The sequence below is a fragment of the Embiotoca jacksoni genome, unplaced genomic scaffold (assembly GCF_022577435.1).
Source record: "Embiotoca jacksoni isolate LCO1_2020_lvr unplaced genomic scaffold, fEmbJac1.0.p SCAF_32, whole genome shotgun sequence".
Lineage (NCBI taxonomy): Eukaryota > Metazoa > Chordata > Actinopteri > Embiotocidae > Embiotoca > Embiotoca jacksoni.
In genome coordinates this window covers 2,732,817-2,748,643 of record NW_027185384.1, presented here as the reverse complement: position 1 = coordinate 2,748,643, position 15,827 = coordinate 2,732,817, and the positions used below count along the sequence as shown (strand labels likewise).

Genomic DNA, 15,827 nt, shown 5'->3' with positions numbered 1-15,827 from the left:
TGATTTAACAAATGGAGGCTGTATGGTGTTGAGACAGGAACAACGGCCGTGACACGGCCAATCACAGAAAGTGATACTCACTTAATGACCGGGCTCGACACCTGTCCAGTCCATTTAAGAGGCAACGGGAGGGAACGGCAGCGGAGGAAAGTGCTCATCATGCCGGGATGAAAATGAAATCCCGCAGCTGTTTTTGAAAGGACTGTGGAGGAAGTTATTCTGAAGGAGCAAAGTGCTGATTTTGTAAGATTTTCTCAACACTATTGAGGTTTCTTCTTCTTTTGTCCCAATTCAAATCATCGTAGAGAAGTCTGGTCCAACTTCCTGCTATGTCATTTTTTTTTATATCAGACGACTGTTGAATGAAATTCACTTCCTTTTAAAGTGTTTAATGTAATGCCAGAAAGCTTTCTTTGATTACACATCATACTTAAAGACTTTATTTATTAACATATGGATTCCCATTTGCCTGAAATCGTTTTTTATTATCATTCCCTGAACTCTTGGCTTCTTTTAGTGTGCAACACATTTCCCCTGTTGGCTGGAAGGTAATAATGAAGTAATAGAAAAGGCTGTTCTTAGTATAGTGTAATCTATCTTTGCAGCTTTGGTTCTCTTCTCAGGGTCATGACCATCCACAGCTTGTTTGCATTTCCTCAATTGCTTTTTGGAACCATTTCAGAAGAATCTGCTGTGAGACTTTGAATGAGTGAACTTTGGATAAAAAAAGAAAGGCACTTTGTGTGGCGATACAGTGCCAGTGCCGGCTCATTTTAATTTAATACATTTGGACTTTGGCCAGTGTCTGTTTTGAGGTTTGTTTTTCCTTTAAATTTTTTGTCTGTCTCCAGCGACGGGGCCTGAAATTTAAGTCGGAGTCTTTCAGAAATGCATATTGCGTGCATTGTGCACACCATGCATAATGCAGGTATTTTATTTAAAACTGCTGATTCAAGGTTACTAATGTCACACCACCCAGCAGTCACTCTGACAAGTTGTGTACCTGTAAATGACAGGGTACCTTTTTTTTTTTTTCATAGAATGAAGTACCTGTAGAGAATCGAGTTACAAATGTATTGCAAAGTTTTGTTTCTCTGCTTATGTTTTTTTTTTTTTATTTCTTGATAGTTTGAAACGCATGCATATTAGTGTCCCGCAATGTGGGCAGGCCCTTTCAAATACCAGAAAACCAATGGGAGAACAGAATGGGGTCAGAGGGAGCATTTGGTCTCAAAGATGGAGTGTCAGGAGAGTCTTTTTTTTTTTTTTTCCCCTCCCCTTTAGGAGATAACCGTGTGCCAAAAGTCACAGCATTATCCCATCCACGGGCAATCTACTGATGCTAGTATTGCTTACGTTTTAAGTACATCTTCCACAGTGTTAACCCGTCCAGAACAACAGCAATTACTAATCAAATAACGACTGAACTCCAAGGCCTCTGCTTCTCTCAACATTATGTCTCTGGCTGGAACACAGTGTTGTAGCTGTGAGTAGCAATGAACAGGTGAGAACAGCCCGGTGACTCACGGTGCAGCAGTCCTCAGCCCACTGTGGTCAAAGCACCTTTTGTGCCTAGTTTGAGAATCAAATGATTTGTGTGCTCCATTCAAAACAATGTTGCCTGTGTTTTAGGTATTTTTTCTGAGTCAGAGACAGCCAATATTTCTAATGATTATGTAAATATTTGCATCGAGAGAATCGAGTTGCAAATGTACTGTACAATACAACACACAACAATGGAGCACAATACAACACAAATAGCAAACAGCATGCTCAGAAACTAAGGCTATGTTCAGACTGCCAGCCCAAATCCGAATTTTGTCATATCCAGAATGTATCGGGATGGATTTGTTAAAAGTCTGAACAGCAAAAAAAACAAAAAAAAAACACATGAAATGCAATCTGGTTCCAAACTGCATTTGGAGGTGGTTTGAAATCTCAGTCCGGCTCAAATCGGATTTTTTTTTTTTTTGCGTCACTTGCAACGTGACACGCGGAGACGGTGTCATATCCAGAGTGAGCAGAGTCTAGCAGAGCGCTATCAGAAAGCGAAGATTTCCGTGCTTTAGAGCACAAAGATAACCACTCCAAGGACAGAAGCCGAAACAACGTGTCTGCTGCCACTTCCGTGCCGGCAGCTTCTGTTTTGGAAAGCTGCGTCACCAGTGTAGCTGCACGTACGTCGTTACCACAGCAACCCATACAGATAGGTTGGTGATGTATGGACACACCGAAGCAGATCTCTTCACTTGCAAATAACAGTGTGGTCTGTCGTCGAGATCTGATTTGATCCTAGTAGTTAAAACCTCATGAATAAACGTAAAGCACTGTGATGCCACGGCAGGCTTATTAGAATGCACCAGTTTCACTCATCATAATACGTTTAACTAATCAATATCGATATCAGTATCTGCTAATTATTTGCAAATTCATAAATAATACTGCTGCAGTATTTAATCCCCATCTAATTCCAATCAATGAAATTTATAATCAAATCAAACCCTTTTTCTCGTACCGAGCAACGACAAAAAAAAAAAACCGACAGCAAGACGGCACTAAAGCTTTTACGATCGCCCTATCACCTTTCAGATCAAGTGGCTCAGGGCTCATGTCCCACACTGGAAATCACCGACACTTTCAGTGAGAGAACGTTTGGCCCCATTGCCAGTGTGTCAATACACAACCAAGATGAAGGTTGCAGGGTTTGTTGGCAAGTGTGAAAGGACAGCGGGATCACAGCAAGGGGACATTATCGCCTGCAGGGTGGTCACAATGGGAGAGGTGACCCATGTGAGACCTTACATCTCTGGAAAAGATGGGAGAGGCCTGTATCCTCTATTATATGTACCGCTAATTCCCGGGCTTCAGTCGGTGCGTCTGCGTTGCGTCCTTTGCATCCGTATGTGCACAATGCCACTTGTATGTATTTGTACACCGCCGCGTACCGTTTCCTTTCTGTTTGTTTACCATGCCATGCTGCATGCATGCGTGCGAGTTCTCCCCCTGCCTTCACCTTTCTTCAGCGCACAGTATGCACAAAATGAACCACCTACCACACAAAAGCAAAGAGCTGACAGAGGCTTTTTCACATGGCTAAAAGATTACATAATATGATTCTCAGTGTGCTGCGTACACATCCGCACACACACACACACACACACACACAAACTTGGTTGCAGATGGAGGGAGGCGCCGCGCGCACACACACACACACACACACACACACACACACACACACACACACACACACACACACACACACACACACCATACTCTCACTGTCTCTTTCCTGCTTACTCAAACACACTTTGAGCCTGTGCAGACAGACGGTGCACACACAGGCGTACAGATGCACACACTCTCCGGGGACACCACCCCCCACTTTAGTCGGCAAGCTGGACCCTCAGTGCCCCGAGGCGGGGAGACGGGAAGACAGAGAAAGAGATCAGTGGACCCAGTGATGTGGGTGTTATTTACACCCCAACTCCCAGTTCTCTCTCTCTCTCTCTCTCTGTGTGTGGGTGTGTCTCTTCATCTTCCTTTTCCCAAATTCCAAGCTGCAAATTCAGCAGTCTGTCAGCTCCACTTCGCAATCTTGCGAAATCACGTTCAAACACTCGTTCCTTCTCTATCTGCTTCACTCTGACCTGGCACACGTGGGCCGGCCGTGCAGCCGGGCGCTCCGGCGGTCGCCATTCGGGCAGGGAGGCGCGCAAACTTGGGTTTCTGTGAGCAAGAGACACACTCAATGACAGCAGTCTCACCTTCTGCTCGCTGAATTATACATTTACACGAGTTGCAGGATTACACGCTGACATTGAAAATGTCATCTGAAAAATGCATCCAGCCACAAGGACATCAGGCCAGTCTTGAGAACACGCACACTCTCGGATGAGACGTTCTACTCGATGAAGCATATAAACAGGAAGCGGGCCTTTTTCGTTTTGTGCGACATTTTCTTCGTGCACTTTGTGTGATGGTGCTGCGCCGTTGTGGGAGCCGTCTGCTCGTGGGTCCGTAGTGTCCACGTGTGCGTTTTTCTGTGTGTGTATATCCATGTGCTTGTTGGTTATTATGAGTATGAGCATGTGCATTTGTTTATATACATTTGCCTCTATGTCCTTGGCCCCGTGCTTACCCTACTCCAGTCATGCTGCAGGATTCTTGCGGGCTCTTAGCAGAGGTCCCCAGGGGCAGGTTTGCGGCTGCCTCTGGTTCATCAGTGCAGAAATAACTCCGGCAGTCTCTCCTACCCCCTTGACGCCCCTCCCCCTCCTTTCCCCTCCCCTCCTTTCCCCTCCCCTGCCCTCCCCTCCGCTCTCGGGATGAAGGTCTGAGGCCATGAGACGAGGCTGAAAAGAGTGAGAGGAGGTGATACGCTGGCAGAGAGCATAATGTGATATGACATAGCGCGTTGCATTATGGCTGATTAACACATGCTCGGCTCCGTCACCCGCAATAGAAAAACACAAACCCCCAGGTCTCTCTTTCTGCATCCCTCTCTTGCCTCTTATATCTCGGGGCTTCCCTCCTTCTTCTTCTTTTTTTTTTTTTCTCTCTCTCTCTTTCTCTCTCTCTCTCTCTCTCTCTCTCTCCTCTGCCCCAATTTCTCCTCCATCTCTGCTGCTGAGTGTGAAGGACATCCACTGACTGGATTTGGGCCTAGTGGATTATTTGTTCTCCTTTTCTTTTTTCCTGGCGAGTCCCTCCTGGGACACTGTAAGGAGACACTTTTCCACTTGGTTTGCTGAGGACTGGTTGTGGCTGACTGCCTCCTACCTCCACTAGAATGAGTGCATGCAATACAGGCACTGAGCCTTGAATTTGAACACAGACATATTTGACCTCAGACTGCAGAGCTGTGATTAGTCAGTTGCAGAAAAGGTTATTACCTTGTACTTGATGCAGCGAGGGTGTTAATTTAAATGCCATAGGCTTTTACATTCATCCCTGACAATACACCCTTTGAAATACCCTTTTAAATCTCTATTATAACGTATGTTTACCTGTTCATTCTTTTTGAAAGCTGTAGAAGTATCAAAATACTTCTGAAGGTTTGAAAGTGTGTTTCATCATTTAGATGACGGCTTAAATTGACATTCTTGTAACCCGGCAGTGAACCCTGCTATCATGTTTTGGCCATGCCATTCATGTGAAAATCCTTTACGGACAGAGGCAGCGATGACATTTTTGCCCGCAGATAGCTGACATTTGTGTATTTTTGGAGTCATTAAGCAGATGCTGTGAAAACATTAAGTCCGCACATTTTTTTTTTTCCCCCCTGCTTCAGGTGTCCTCTCTACTCGTCCTTATTTAATTGAGGGAAGAAGCAACACGGGGGGTGGGCTATCCACGATTGCACTAAAAATAAGACGCACGCAAGTTACAGTCATTTACGCACACTGACATTTTTTAGGGCCCCTGCTTGGAGCCACACTTAACTCTGTTTAATATGGGTCGGCAGTGAAACACCCCTCCCTCACGTTTTCCCTCCCTGCCTCTCTGCTTCCCTCCCCTCCTCTGCCGTCTAATGAAATGCTAAATATTTGTTTCTTGAGGGCACCATTTATATCCTCTCCATGCTGGTTGGGCTCTTCAAACCCTGTCCCACTTAATGAGTTCTGGTTTTATTAGCTGCAAGGTATCCAAGATGAGACCTGGTTGACTTTGCCTCCACCCTCCTGGTGTCACCTAAAAGGGTTATGACATGCACTATCTTACCTTTAACACCTCTGACCTCCAGTAAATATGCATTGTCATTGATGAATATGATGTTGCTGGCGTTGCAATGCCGATATCATTGACAGTATATAAAAGTGGATGTAGCTTTCGGGTCTGAAAAATGAGGTCGATGCGGAAGTGCCTGAGGCTGCAATACCGCCGAGTGCCATTAGAGGTTGCCTCTAAAAAGCCTCCGGCTCCATAGACTCCCATTCGTCGAGTCAAAGTCAATACATTTTTTTTCTCCACTGGTTATTTTGGCTTTGCCAGCGAAAGTCACTCCTTCCTTTTAGTTTCCTCTTCTTGTTAGTTCTCTGACGGTACATCTGAAAATAATTCCGTCATTTAATGAGAAAATAAGCTTCAAAAAGCAGTGTTTTTGGGTTCGTGTCTGTTTGATTGACAGGCCCATGGTGCGGTCAGATCACAGCTATCCGATTGCAGGACGTAGTATCGGTCAAGTCAGATTCACCGCTCGCTCGCTCGCTCGCTCACGCTTTACATCAGCGGTCGCCCAAACACGATTTGAATGTGCAAAATCTCCAGCGATCCGTTGCGGTTTGAACGTTAAATGCAACAACCCGCCGCTCGTTTCCTCCGTAGCAGGGCGACGGGGTCTCGAAATTGTGGCGTGAATGGAACCGCAGGTGCTTCCGCTGGCTGCGGTCAAAGTCCGCATCGGTGAGCACACGCAGACCTGGAAAGCCAGAGTTGGCCTGTATTGTATAGCTGGTGTGGATGCGAACGCCTCATCAGTTCTCTTTACTACCTGCACACAGACAAGAGTCCTCTACACATTGGCAGACTGCTCTTGGTGGAGCAGCCAATTCTATCCCTAAATGCATTTGCTTATTCATTTTCTCTATTCGCCTCATGACCGCTTCCCCACTGCATCCCATTCTTATGCGTTTCTCCCCCTCCCTCCCCCCCTCTTCAACTCCTCCACTGTCGCTCTCATTCATTTGCTCTTGCCTCAGTACCTACGCACTATCATCCCCTAGCTCGCTCTCTCCCATCTCATCTTTAATTCAACCTCTTTGTCTCTCTAACTCCCTTATTCCCCTTCTCCCTTTTATACTTTCCTAATCTAAGCCCTGAATTAGGCATCCTATTTATTATTCTCCCCTTACCTCACATGCTCTCTAATGCTCTGAGGAGAATGTACACTGAATCGATTCATTTTTAATTTTTTTTTTATTTTACTGTCCTCTTCTTTCTAACGGCACCTGTTTAATGTGAGATTTCTAACCAGAAACCCAAATGTGAGTTTGTATCCCTGCAGCTTGTGCAGTTTTTGAGTAAAATGATCGCCGTTCATTTGCCTCATTGGCTAGCTTCTCTGTTATTCTACTTTCTTGAGTTTGAGGATTGCTGTAGACGTTGTGCCTCATGTTTGACCAGTGCCGGGGTGATGTGAGCCACATGTCCGCCACCTGCAGAGAACTATAACTGTCAGCTCTCAAATGATGTCCATGAAACTCAAAAAAGAAATCTCTGGGATCGTCTTACTGTCCAACAAAATACAATATGTTGTTGCGTACATAAACTGCCAGTCCACTGCAGATTGCCATTGCTGGTTTATGGTATGGCGTTCAACATGTTTGTTAGGCCCTTAAAAAAAAAAAAGCAGCAGACGGTTTCATTAACGGGACGTGCAGAATACCTGAAATGTCTCTGTTCCTGCCATTCTCTTTTGCCTCTTTTTCGCCAACATGACACATTATTTTGTGAAGATCCAGGTTTGAGAGAATTTCTGATGAATTCTTAAGAGTTCTCGTGTAATTTAGGTCAGTCCACTTTTACAGAGTTCGGTCTCCTGGCTCGCTAGCCTGCAGAAAACACTCTATATCTAGAGAATGGGACCACTCTGCTAGTTTTGGGAGTGTGTTTTTGTACATTTTACAGAGTTGCTGTCGCTCTCTCTCTCTCTCTCTCTCTCTCTCTCTCTCTCTCTCTCTCTCTCTCTCTCTCCCTCGCTCTCTCTCTCTCGCCCTCTCTCTCTCGCCCTCGCCTTAGGGAGAGACAGTTACATAAACAGGCTCTCGTCATCGCCACATTTCCGATTCTCGCCGTTTTACCAGTCTCTTTTCATACCCCTTCCCTCTTTTTCTCTGCGTCTGTCTTCCCCCCCCATATGCACCGTATATTATGCGCTTATTACTTGCCCTTCTTGCTTATTTCTACCACTTCCTCAGTGTGTCAGTCGAGGTCTCCCCAAAGCGTGGTTGTGATGCAGTGTACTTGGGGGAACAGAATGTGGCTCTACAGCTGACACTCGAGACAGTTGAATCACTGTGACATAACGGTTATGAATGACATCTTGGTCACAACACAAAATGAGAATTCTTTTTTTTTTTTTTTTTTTTTTTTTTTTTTAATAAATGATCAAATTATGTGGTTCTACAATTAATTGTCCAGCACCACCACACCCACTCTCTTTTATGCCAAACACAGACGTGTCTTAACTGATGTGGTGGTGGTGGGGCATTGATTTGAAAACAAAGGATAATTTGATATTATTTGATTAAAAACTTTGGAAATTTTGGATCATTATAGTATCGACAAAAACACGACCGGTTGTAGTTTTTCTCGGGTAGAAATAACACTGGTTGAAAAAAAAAAAAAAAAAAAAGGCTTGCAGTAAAAACTAGGCTTATAACCTACCAACCTATTATGCTCTCCAATTGTCCGTCTGCTGGCGGGTCACGTTCTCAGTGACTGTAGCCGCTCACCTCCTGACTCAGTTAGTGGACTGTAGGAAGTTGATTCCACTGTCACAAAATGTATTCCAGCCCACTAAAAAGAATCTGTCTCAGTAGTCTGAACTCCTGCAGTGGCTGCTGGGAACTTCAAATTTCTTTTGTTTTCCTGCCACATTCTTCGTTAATTCAATAAACCTTTTTTCTCTAAAAGGGGTGGCAAGTTCTCAGCTAAGTTTTTGCATTCATTCAGCTCCGAGTTTCCTCTTAGGTGCTGCTTTCATATCTTAGAAATGGGAGCGAAAATCCTGTTATATATTACCATATGCAACATGTTGACCAATGCCTGCTTATCCATTTCGTATTTCACAGCTGCAGTCATGCTATCACGTCAAGCCACTCGGCTTCATATGTGTTACTGGATGAAAATTTCATTTTTGACGAGAGACGGAAACATATTCTGTAAAAATGCCTTCAGTGTGTGGGATCTAAATGTTAGGCCTATTATAGCCGTGTTTTATGATTTAATGCCTGTTCTTCATCGCATTAGTTTGGGCATGTGCTCTGACATATGCCCAAACTAATACAATAGATGATAGATGACAATGCCAACCTTATTTCTACCCACAAAAGCGCTGATTGTCTCCTTTGTTTCTGAAACGTAGAGCATTAACATGAGCGACATCAGACCTTTGAATCGCTCTACAAAATGTGCGATGTGAGAAGTGATTCGGAGACTTCAAGGGGCTTTACTTCTGATGTCATAAGACTGTCATTTTTTTTTCCCCTCCCCTTAGTCCCCTCACCCCCTCCCTCTTTCTTTTTTTTTTCTTTTTTTATCTCTTTTACCTTCCAGTTCTCCCTCCTGTTTTGGCTTTGCATCGCTGTTCCTCGCCTTCGCCTGGTCCACATTAACCTCTCTGTCAGTCTCTGCGATACTGCGTTTCTCCCGTTCCCTTAATCCCCACCAGCAGTGATCGGGAGTCCTCCACAGAGAAAAGCAGAGGAGAAGCGATGATGCCACCCTGCGCGGAACCAGTTGTCATGGCAACACGTCAGCAAAACCGGGACAGACCAGCCCGTTAATTAAAAAGTTGATTAATTGCCTTTTAATTGCATACTTATACATTGTAACATTAAGGTAGTCCTTTTTCTTAATCACTCCACTTTATACTTACTCTTTTCTGTCCTCGTTCTCTTCCTCCTCTTGTTCCTTTAAGCTCCTCTATAATTTCCAGTGATCAGGCCGACAGTGTGCTCACATGGACAGTAATCCAGCTGAGCTGATAAACATGTCCTAAAGAAAGGTTGAAAGAAATAACAGAGGGTGGAAGGGAGAAGAGGTGGTACCAAATGCTGTGCATTCATTGTTAATTTCAGCCCACTTTTACTCTGCAAGCTGCGTTGCCAGGTGGATGCATTTAGTGCATACAGGGACTCCATGCCTCAAGGTCATAAGTAAGACTGTTGTTGCGGGAACAACATAGATGAGATTTGAAAGGACGGACAATGCTGTCTGATTGATATTCATAGTTATAAAATCAGTTTACGGTGTAATATGATTATCAACAATATACTTTAATTGCCCTTACAGGAAGAAAGTCACGCTAAATGAAAACATGACTTGTTAAGGAGAACACTGGACAGCGAACGTTTTAATTTGAAATTGGTTATATTCAGTTTCGGATTCAATTCCAAATAAAGTAAATCCCTATTTGTTGATTAAATATCTTCATTATCTTTTCACCAAACATGGTCCAACATTAATATCTCAAAAAAAGGCAATAGCAACAATGCTTTTAAATGAACTTCACACAGATCAACGTGTTCTGCTGCACATATCGGCTATTCCACACCTGTAGGGAGTTGTATTTATTGTGACATGTATAAATTACACACATTTGACTCGGGTGACAAACGGCTACAGGTCTGATTCCTCTGAAAGACTCGGGGGTGTCTGACGAGGGTAACACACGCGACTGCTGCTGGGTAATGTTACCTTTTCAAATTTTGGGAAAGGTTTCTATCCAGCTTTAGAAATTCAAATCACTTCTAAATCACCGGTGACGTGTGGCCGTTCATCTTTTTGTGCTTCTTGTGTATGTGAATCTACTCGCAGTCGCAAATTTTTACTTTTTCAACAACGTGAAAGTCTGTTTTCTTTGCTTGTTTCTTTGCTTTCAGCCCTACATGTCTTGACACGTCAGCCTGCTGCTGACTGACCCAAACAGAACGGATATATTTATCATAGATTGCTCATCACTTTATCTTTGTTACAGAATGATGGTTTTTTTTTGTGATAATCAATTGAGATTGTTGTAAGGCCCAGCCCTAAGGACAGCGAGAGTTTATCTGGCAGATCACGCAAACAAATGCTAAATCAGGACAAGCAAACATAGTAATCAAACGCAAATCAAGCAAAGCTCTAAATAATTGCTGGGGTCTCTCTGTACACTGCTCCATATCGCCGTCTGCAGCACCTCATTGTTTGCCAAGGTTATCTTTAATGTACAATCAGACAAAGTGTTTGTCTTCCCAACACTTAATTATTTTGTCCCTCGCTCCTTTCCGTCTCTTCTCCCTCTTTGTTCAAATCTTTAAAAACTCGGTGTCTGTATCATGTTGCCTTTAATTGTACGCCTGTTCCCCAGCGTTGGCTTCTGTTAAGCGCTGATCTCACTCGGCTCGATCATCTTTTAATGGCCGCGGAGAGATAGAGTCACTGCTCCGGTTAAAGGGAAGAAGGAAAAAAAAAAACAGCCCACTTGAGACGAGGCTACGTATGCTTGGAGTGACTACCTCCAGGGACGATGTGTATGCTTGTGTGTGCGTGCGCGTGTGTCATCTGTGAGCAATGCCTGGATCGTTCTCTCGGCGTTCTCCATACCCGCCGAGAAGGGGGTGGCACCCATGAGCACGGCGGCACAGGTGTAGGTTTTTGTGTGCCGTGATTACATATGCACCCATACGCTCTGTTTCTATGGCAACGCCATGCCCAACCCACCCTCCCTTTTGGGTTCACACGCTCATACCACCAATCTCTGTCAAGTGCAAGTTGCTGCTTGTTGCTAATAGTACTTTGTCAGCAGGCCGACATACCTACTCCCACCACACACTCAGTCACTCACTCACTCACACGCACGCACGCACGCACACACACACACACACACACACTCACTCACTCACTCACATGTCTAAGTGGATCAATTTGTGTCAATTTAAAAAAAGTGTAACAAGTTGCCACCATGATAGCCTTAGGTCGTTTCCAAGCCCTTGACTGCTGCGCGTGTGTGCGTGCGTGTGTGTGTGTGTGCGCACGCGCGTGTGTGCGTGGCAGCATAAGTGGGGGTCATATTAGCCGTGTAAGCCGGGGTTGAGTAGCCTCGCCGCCTGCCTGCTGCCTCTTTGATGGGAGAACATCTGTTGGCTGTGATATGAAGCAAGGGAGTATGTCTTTCTCTCTCTCCTTCCCCCTCTCTCCTTCACTTGCTCTTCCGTTTCTGTTATGAATTCCCCAGCTGCTCGGCTCCCTCCCCCCCCACCTAAAAACCCTGTCCCACACCACCTGTGCAGTTTTAATGCATAATTTATCTGCTAAGTAACCACATCCGAGAGACTCATCCCTCCATCCGTCTCCCACTTTTCCCTCTCTGCCCTCTGTGCGGTTTGGCTTAGGATGTGCAAGTGGACACCTATTTTCTAATATTCCACTTTAAGAAGATCAGGACTGATTAGGTTTCAGCAGTGGGCACTCTATCCAAGTGTTGAAATCCACATTCAGTGGAGCGACAGCTTGAACTTCGATCCGTCATAGCCCCTTTATCTTTCCGTCATGCGTGTTTTGTGTTTTCTACGTACAGTGCTATGTACCGTAGCTCAAATACAGCGGTTTTAGTCTGAACTCACCGTGTCCTCAGCCACCATTGTGTTCACAGAGATACATCGCCCGCTATGGCAATACCGATGTTGAAAATCTGAAAATTACAGAATCGATTACAGAATGCTGAAAACTTCAATTGAGCCAAACTGTCACCTCTCTAGATTTTTCAGAATTTCTCAGCTGGAATGATAACAGGCTCAACGAAAGGTGCTACTCAGATCCTAAGACAGGACACTTTTCATGTGCTGAAATAAGAACCCAGAAACCTTTCATGGACTTTTTTCTTTACAAGTGAAAAAACATACATATATATTTTTTTTTTTGTTATTATTATTTTTTTTTGCTGTGCTATACGGTTTGTTAGTTTTTTTTTTTTTTTTTTTTTTTTCTGCTTTATGTTATTGTGTTTGCTGTGATAAACCCTCTGCGTTTCCCAGCATGATATACTGTCGCATGATTTCAGTTTTTACAGCTTGTCATAAAGGTCTGTGTGCAGCTGACATGTTTTGTTACCATGTCCACTCGTGGCCTTGCAGGCCCATAAGCAGTCGTATTGTATTAGCCCTCTGTGACAGGAACGACGTCGCTACCACATTGTAGCTCAACCTGTGCCAATTTTTCCCAAGGCCACAGGCATGCTATACATGTGTTTGTGTGTGCTTATCCCAGGATGTATGGTTTACGATGCAGGGCGGCCATGTATTATATCTTGAATATGAGGACAGCGGGGAAGAAATGTCAAGGAAGCTTGAATACAAAGCCTCCTCTGGCTCTAAATCAGTTCTCCTTCCACCACCACCACCACCACAGCGGCCCTTCTTACTTAGACCACCACGACAAGGTGAGCCATCAGGGTTAATGTACCATCAACAACCCCTCTTTACCTTGGAGGCAGGATGTTTATGAACTGGGTGGTGCATTGGGTTAATGTCTTTTCACTTTCGTGTACAAGAGCGAATGGATCACGCCAACACCTGTCACTCAACTCGCGGCCCAATTGAGCTCGATAGCGCAGTTTTTTTTTCATAAGGAGGTTTCTACTCCGTTTGAATTGGAGGTTGTCAAAGAAACTGAATTGACAACGAAAACGAAGTGGCCCCGAGCCTGATGCGTCACACACACTGCGACCATTGTGCCTCAAATGAACTTGGAAGCAGTCAATAGATCAAAGTGAGAGACCGCGGTAGTCCGCCTGTCACTCAGGCTGTGAGGATTTACCTGATACCAGCCTCTCATCGCATCAGTTACTAGCAGGTGGTCGTATTGGTTTGAAAAGCCAGAATTGAAAAAGGAACATTTGGACTCAGCAGCAATGAAGAAAGAGAGGTTATTTTTCACCACTTTGTTGTATAATATTACAAGGCTCTTTTATTATGTATATGGTGATTTTCTCACTGACATCCCCCTTATGACATTTAAAACACAATAACAGCATTACCTGTATTTATTATGTATGTATGTATGTATTATGCATGGGGTATAATGCTGGGAAGGTACTAATGCTGAGTCGTTGCGGGGATGGGCGCCAGCGTCACCCCATTCGCGTTAGAATAGCGTGATTACTAAGAGGTAAATATTATAAAAGTTGTATGTTATCCTGTAGAAACACTCGTGAAGATCTGTTCTCATGACTTGAAGAGGAGGCAGTGTTGTTATGGCAGAGTGGCCCTCAGTGAAGCAGCTGTCTATCTTGTTGACCATTCTCCGGCTCTAATGGCTCAGTCAATACACAATAACGTCAGTGAACAACAGGAAATCCAGGGTCGTCCACCTTTCTGCCACACAAACACTGCCCTCCCGTTGACATGACACCATCGCAGATTTCTAATGAGCTCTTCATCACTTTTGCATGCCAATCAAATTATCCTACACCTAATCTACAGCAATGATTTGTGTACACAACACGTTGCCTTTAACGACAGACTGTATATAAAAATGGACGTAGCTTCCAGTTTGTAAAAACGAGGCCAATGCCGAAGTGCCTTAAGCACCGAGTGCCGCTAGAGGTTGGCTCCATAAAACTTGTCTCCATGGACTCCCATTCAACTAGTCTCATGAATCACGACGTTATTATCTTTTTTAAACGAGTTGTGTTTGTGTTATTATCGAAAGTCATTGTCTTATTCATTTTCTGACGGTCTGTCTGAAAATAATCCCGTCATTAATTAGATATTTGGACTCCAAAAGCCGTGTTTCTGGGGGCGTGTCTGTTTGTTTGACGGGCCTGTGGTGCAGTCAGGTTTTCGCTATCGGTAGGTGGACGTGGTAGTGCCAATCGGATCAAGTCTCATCCACCGCTCACTGCCTCCCAGCTCGCCCAAATATGGCCACTTCTGGCTCCAAAACACCAAACTAGCGAGATGGCAACGGCCATTATCGGAAATTGAGGCCTCATAACAGCGGTTCACAAACCAATGGGCAACATCACTGTTGGTTGCCGCTCACCATGCTGTCCCAGCCCTGAACGCAGCATCTTTTGGTGAGACTTTAGTTCAGAGTGAAAGTGTTGTTCTACCTGCAGCCGTAGAGTCATGGGATTTAAAGCAAGAGATGATGTAAGGCAGTGTTTAAATTTTCAATTTAATATGCATCCTTTGATGACTTTCCAGTACATATCTTTATCCCTTGTTGTGCTGCTGTGTAAGTACCACTCGCCCACCTACCACCATCTTAACAGAATGAAGTAAGCACAAGTAAATGGGGACCCTTTATTCTTATGTATAGCTTGAAGCCTTTTGATTTAAAAAAAAAAAAAAAAAAAAGTGTGCCCTCGATTGAATTAATGAGCCATCTTCTCTAAAGGGGATTCATCAGGGATATAATAGGGGCTAAATTGATTCACAAAGTGCTCTTTTATGAATAACATGCTCCTATTGATTTCAATTGTTCTCCAAGTGTGATTGGGTAATGAATTAACAAAGGCACTATGTAAAATCTATGTAAGAACAGAGACCACTTTATATATATATATATATATATATATATATATATATATATATATATGTATGTATGTATATTATATATAATATAGAGGAATAGTGAAGTTGGACTGTATTTAAAGTTGTTGCACATTGTTCTTTTCAAACAGTATTTTATTCAGAGTGTGTCAAATGAATCGTAGAAGGTGTGTAATATTCTTAATTTCATAGTAGAGTAGAAGCAAACCGTTGAAAACTTTTCACAGGTTTAATTCCAACGAATTTGCATGTGAAATTCAGATACGAGTCTGTTTACTTGTTGACACTGTTACAAATGTTTCTCTTAACAGTTGTAGGTTTAAACCAAACCCTCACTTTTTTTTCTTTTTTTTCTTTTTTCCCTCCCCTCAATCTTTTATCTGCAGTTTTGTGTCCAAAAAGACCTCGGTTAAAGTCACAAATTTGGCACTTTCCTGCTAACAAAGTGGACACTGCACTTGGGGTAGCACTCTTGATTTTTGTCCCAACAGACCATGCACACACACTCACACTACAATTGACACACTGCCACATTTAATCAGTGTTCAAACCAGCCCTCACACCCTCGTT

At 43.8% G+C, this 15,827-nt stretch overlaps 1 protein-coding gene across 1 annotated transcript in view; it reads left to right on the top strand.

The window, feature by feature from the left end:
* Nucleotides 1–15,827, top strand: part of snd1 (staphylococcal nuclease and tudor domain containing 1) — a 169,609-nt gene that overhangs the window by 114,505 nt on the left and 39,277 nt on the right. The gene's annotated exons all lie outside the window — the stretch shown is intronic.